The sequence below is a fragment of the Melospiza melodia genome, chromosome 17, assembly GCF_035770615.1.
Source record: "Melospiza melodia melodia isolate bMelMel2 chromosome 17, bMelMel2.pri, whole genome shotgun sequence".
NCBI classification, from domain to species: domain Eukaryota; kingdom Metazoa; phylum Chordata; class Aves; order Passeriformes; family Passerellidae; genus Melospiza; species Melospiza melodia.
Genome location: NC_086210.1, coordinates 7531449 through 7536270, shown reverse-complemented (window position 1 = coordinate 7536270; position 4822 = coordinate 7531449). Strand labels below are relative to the sequence as shown.

Sequence of the window (4822 nt, the reverse complement as noted above, 5' to 3'; positions counted from 1 at the left end):
TCATTAGCATCTAGAGTTCCTAACAGGGTTGGTCTCTAATATTCTAGTCAAGGTATTCATTTGTTGAGGGTCAGTCCCTAAGAGTTCACAATTTAAAAAAGAAAACACAGCAGTCAGGGAAGGACGGAGGTCTTACAATGTATATGTGTTCAAACCATTATCCCTTTTCCACTTTGTGTGACTTTCACTTATATTTATATGGCTTTGTCTCTCCCATTTTGTGGTGAGCTGAAGGGCTCTGTACACACCAGAACAACCAAACTTTTTCTAATATCTACCATCATGCAGGTATTATTTCTGAAGGGCATTAAAATGATACTCATGACATACTGAAACTGTTCTTTGTGTCAACATAAGCAGACTCTAAATGGGGTGCATAAACTGAGCCATGTTACATTTTGCATTTGAAAGATTTACGGTGCTAAGCATGCAAACTATCCCAGATCTGCAAAGAGCACTAAAATTAGGTTCTGTTCTTGGACTATGTTCTGAAGATGTCTGCCCATCTGTTTTATCAAAAGACTGAACATTGTAAGCTCATAGTTTTGCTGGTCCAGAAAGTCTTCCAGTATTTGGAGGATTAGGGAAAAATCTTCCTTGTCTTTGAGCTGGATGAGCTGGATCAGCATAAGCCTCACCTGGTGGAGACAGAATTATCCTGTGTTCTCTTTCCCAAGGAGGAGACAGGGATCCAGTATCTGATGGTGGTCTGTGGGGATCAGTTAATCTATCAGAATCCAGCTCTCCTCTTTCACTTCCAGCTTCATACATGGCAGCTGGTCCTCTGGATCCTCTTCCTCCTCCTCCACCTGGAAACATAGGTGAAAGCCTTAAAGGACCTTCCAATAAAGTTGGAGCAGTTTCAGCTGCTCGGGCTGTCAGCCAATTATCATGAGCTTTTTTCTCATGTGAAGTAATCTGATTCTCATAAGAACGAATGGTTCTCTCCAGCTCTTCTTCCAGGTCCTTTGCTTGCTCTCTGTAGCTGTTAAGTTTTTCAGCAGCATGAATAATTTTTTCATCTACTTTAGAAAGCTTTTCTTCCTTCTGTGGACTCTCCCTCTCTTCTACTGTCAACTTCCTGTGTAGTTTCATTTCATTTTCTTGATAAAGCTCAGTCATTACTTTAAGTTTCTGCTGAAGCTTATGAACTTCGCTTTCAAAAGATTCATTCTCAGACTGCAAGGAAGCTTGCTGGCTTTGGAGCGTTTCTATGCATTCCATAAGTTCTTCTTTAGCTTTATTTTCATCAGACACTTTTGAATGCACTTGGTCTCTTTCTGCTTCCATGGTCTTTAAACAAGCATTTAACTTTGCAGCATAGATCAATTTTTTTACTGTTCATTTTTGTTCATCATCTAAGTGCTCTCCATTCTCTGTTTCCCCCTTTATATCTGTGTCCCAGTGGTTGTCTTCAGTGTCACCATCTTCCTGTATTGCTGAACTCCAGTCTTTCATGTTCAGTATATATTGTGTCAGTGACTTGATTTGGCTCTCTATTTTTCAAAACTTCTTCTACATCTGTTTTAGAAGACTCAAACATCTTTGTTTCTTCATTTAGTTCACTAAATTGTTCACCCCATCCTTCAGCTTCTTGTAAAAGCTGTTTCTCACTTTCCTGGAGATGGCTGTTTTCATCTACTGCATCTTGAACAGATGTCTTGAGTCTCTCAGTACTAATCTGATACACTTTTAGGGTGGACTTGGCCTCATCAATTTGTGACTGGATAGATTTTCTTCATTCTCTGAAGACTCCACTTTCTCCTGAATTTCAGCCACCAAGGTATCATTTCCCAACTGCTTCGATTTTTCTTCTTCCAGTTCGTGAGGGGGGTTTGTTCCTTGACCCAAACAGGAGGACTGCGGTGGCTACCCTTATGTGCCCTCACTCCCTCTTCCTCTGTATCAGAAGAGCCAGAATAAGAATCGGGATCAGCAGCGGACCGCTTAGGAAAACACTCATCCCAGTCCGAGTCCAAATCAGTCCCAGAACTCAACTGACTGGTGACTTCCAGGTTCCCGAACCTTCCTTCTGCCTTAGCCCCGGGCCGCTCTCTGCCTCTAAGCTCGCCCCGCCTCCTGCTGTAATGCGGTCTCCGACTGAACACACTCAGAGCAACGTCAGCTTTCCCTCCGTGCTCCTTCCCTCTGTAGTGCCCGCGCATGCCTGTGTTAACTTGAAGCCCTCCAGTATCTCCGCCGATCGCGGCCGCGGCCGCGTCTGTGTTCTCCCCTTTCAAGGGCTCGCCACTCCGCGGGCGCGCAGGGCAGAGGCCCCGCCCAGGCCCCCTCAGAGCGGCGCCCCCCCCCTTTTCGGGGGCCGGCCCCTCCGCAGCATGCAGGGCGGAGGCCCCGCCCAGGCTCCCTCGGAGCCCGAATCAATGGCAGCCCCGCTCCGCGGTCCCAGCTTATCGGCTGGGCTCCGCGCCCTTGGGCTAACGGCCCCGCACGGCACTTCTGAATCAACGGCTGCCGCTCGGGCTTCCTCCAGCAGCCCGTCCCAAAATGATCTTTTTTTCTCTACCAGGGGGTGTTCCCGCGGCTGCAAATTACCACCCTCTGTGGACTCATAATCACCCACATCCTGATGGGGCCCATCCCGCAAGCAGTCCTGGGCGGCCCCCAACTCTCCCCTCTCCTGCCCAAGAGCCTGCATAACACTGTCCCATAATTTAAAAATGACCTTAAAAAGTGACTCCATTCTCTCCCTCACTGGTCCCTCGGCGTGAGCCCTCCTCTTTCGCTAGCCTGGTGTGAGCCTTTCTCATGCGCCAATCATGACGCGAGCCTTACTCTTCCGTCGGCTGCAGCGAGAGCTCTTCTCCTTCGCCGATTCTCCGGCGTGAGCCTTCCTCCTTCGTCAGTCCTCTGGCGCAAGACCTCCTCCTCCGCCAGTCCCTAGCGTGAGCCTTCCTCTTTTGCCGAGCTCCCAATGGGAGATTTTCCCCCTTTTGTTGGTCCTCCGGGAGTGTCCTCCCCGTCGGAGACAGTCCCGCTGCTCCGGTTGCCATTCCCTCGCCCAGGCGATTCCCGCTCCCGGGTTCAATCCCGGGTTCCCAGCACCACTTGTTGCCGCCACTACAGGGGCTATAGTGTGGTGTCCCGGGTCGAGCACGGCTCTGTGGCAGCACCCCTGCCACACGGACCAAGACACGCTGACACCAATGTGGTGGACAGTGAAATGGCCTTTGCTAACTGCCAACAGGGGTAATTTCTAACAGGGGGGAATGGCAGGGCAACAGTAAAGGGAGAGGGGTAGGCGTAATATCGCGAGATCTCCCAGATAACACGATATCTTAAGCCCACAACAGAGAGGCTGTGTGACATCCCAGCAGGGCTGTGTCAGGTCACTGGGTTGGTCACTTCGCCCCAGCTCCCCCTCACAGTTTCTCCCAAGAAGTCCAATGCTGTTCATGCCCAGCAGGGTCCCTGTCCCCCGGGATTCCCCTGGCCCACCTGGAGCCACAGCCTCCACCAAAGGATGTTCCACAGGATCCACCCCAGAGCCTGACATGGGGACAAGGGGCCAGGGCTGTGTGACCAGGACATCAAGGACGTGGATTATCCTGGTCACTGAGACCTGTTTTGGGTTGGCCAGGGCAGGAAAGATGTCTGGCAGCTGGAGCAGGGTCTGGGAAGGGCCTCCAAGGTGGGGCTGGAGCCCTTGGGCTGTGAGCAGAGGCTGAGGGAGCTGGGCTTGTCCAGCCTGGAGCAGGGAAGCCTGAGGGGCTCCTCATGCCAGCTTGGCAATGCCAGTGAGGAGGGGATGGAGAACACAGAGCCAGACTCTTGACAGGGGGCTGGGGGGAAACAAGAGCCAATGGGTGGAAGGGGAAAGAGGAGACATCAGCCAGGACATGAGGAGATGAAATGAGTCAGACTGGTTTCAGCATTTCCTCAACACCAAGAGCAGCCTGACCTCCCTTTCTCCATCCACCCCTGACAGCTTTGCAAATCAGGAATTGTTCGAGCTGCTCTGCACCCAATCTAGGTGAGCATCCTGATAGAAGAACTTAATTGTGTTTACATCAATCATAGAACCATGTTTGTATAAATAATTCTGGTATGGAAATCACTTGTGGATGGTGGACTCATCAGATACTGCTGGGGTGTTGTACATAGCTCAGGGAAGAGTGTGATTGATATTAAATTTTGTCCTGTTCCACTATGATCTGTTGGCCATGAAGAGAAACTTTCTGTGCCTCTGAGTCTCACCAGTTCCTGATCCCAAAAGGACACAAACATGATGAGTTGTGATTCCCACTCCAGTGGTGGAACTTGGACCTCCTTCCATAGACAGAGCAGAGCTCCCTTGTCCCAGAAAAAGCCTGGCAAAGGAGGGATGAAGGAAAACAGACAGGCTGATTTTTATATCTATTCAAACTGCATGAGGAGGTAGTTGGTTTCAGTGTCATTTGGAGATTGCACTTATCAATTTATTAACAGGGGAAAAAAACCTAAACAGGACCTGAAAAATCTATTCTTGCTGTCTTTTTAAATAGAATAGATTCAGTTTGAATACACTTATGAAATCTGTCTAATTAACCAAAAATTATTGGAAAATTAAAATAAAATGATTCCCAGAGGCTTGGCTCGTTCAGCTGTTCTGAATGTTAATGAACCTTGGGACACTGAATTGCTGCACTGATGAGCTGAAGGCTGAACAAGCCTGTGGAGCAGGAAAATTCAGCAGCAGCTTCCAAGTTGCTGAGAATGTCAGCAGCCCCCACTGAGGCCATCCCTGCCCAGAGACCGTGGGGGAATGGGCAGACAAGGAGAGCGTCCCTGGGGCTGGGGCAGCACAACTCAGAGGCAGCAGCGG

The 4822-nt window shown here is 49.6% G+C and overlaps 1 pseudogene; it reads right to left on the bottom strand.

Moving 5' to 3' along the window:
* Positions 1 to 363: 363 nt before the first annotated feature.
* On the bottom strand, positions 364 to 2768 carry LOC134425967 (cTAGE family member 2-like; annotated as a pseudogene).
* Between the last annotated feature and the right edge of the window lie 2054 nt (positions 2769 to 4822).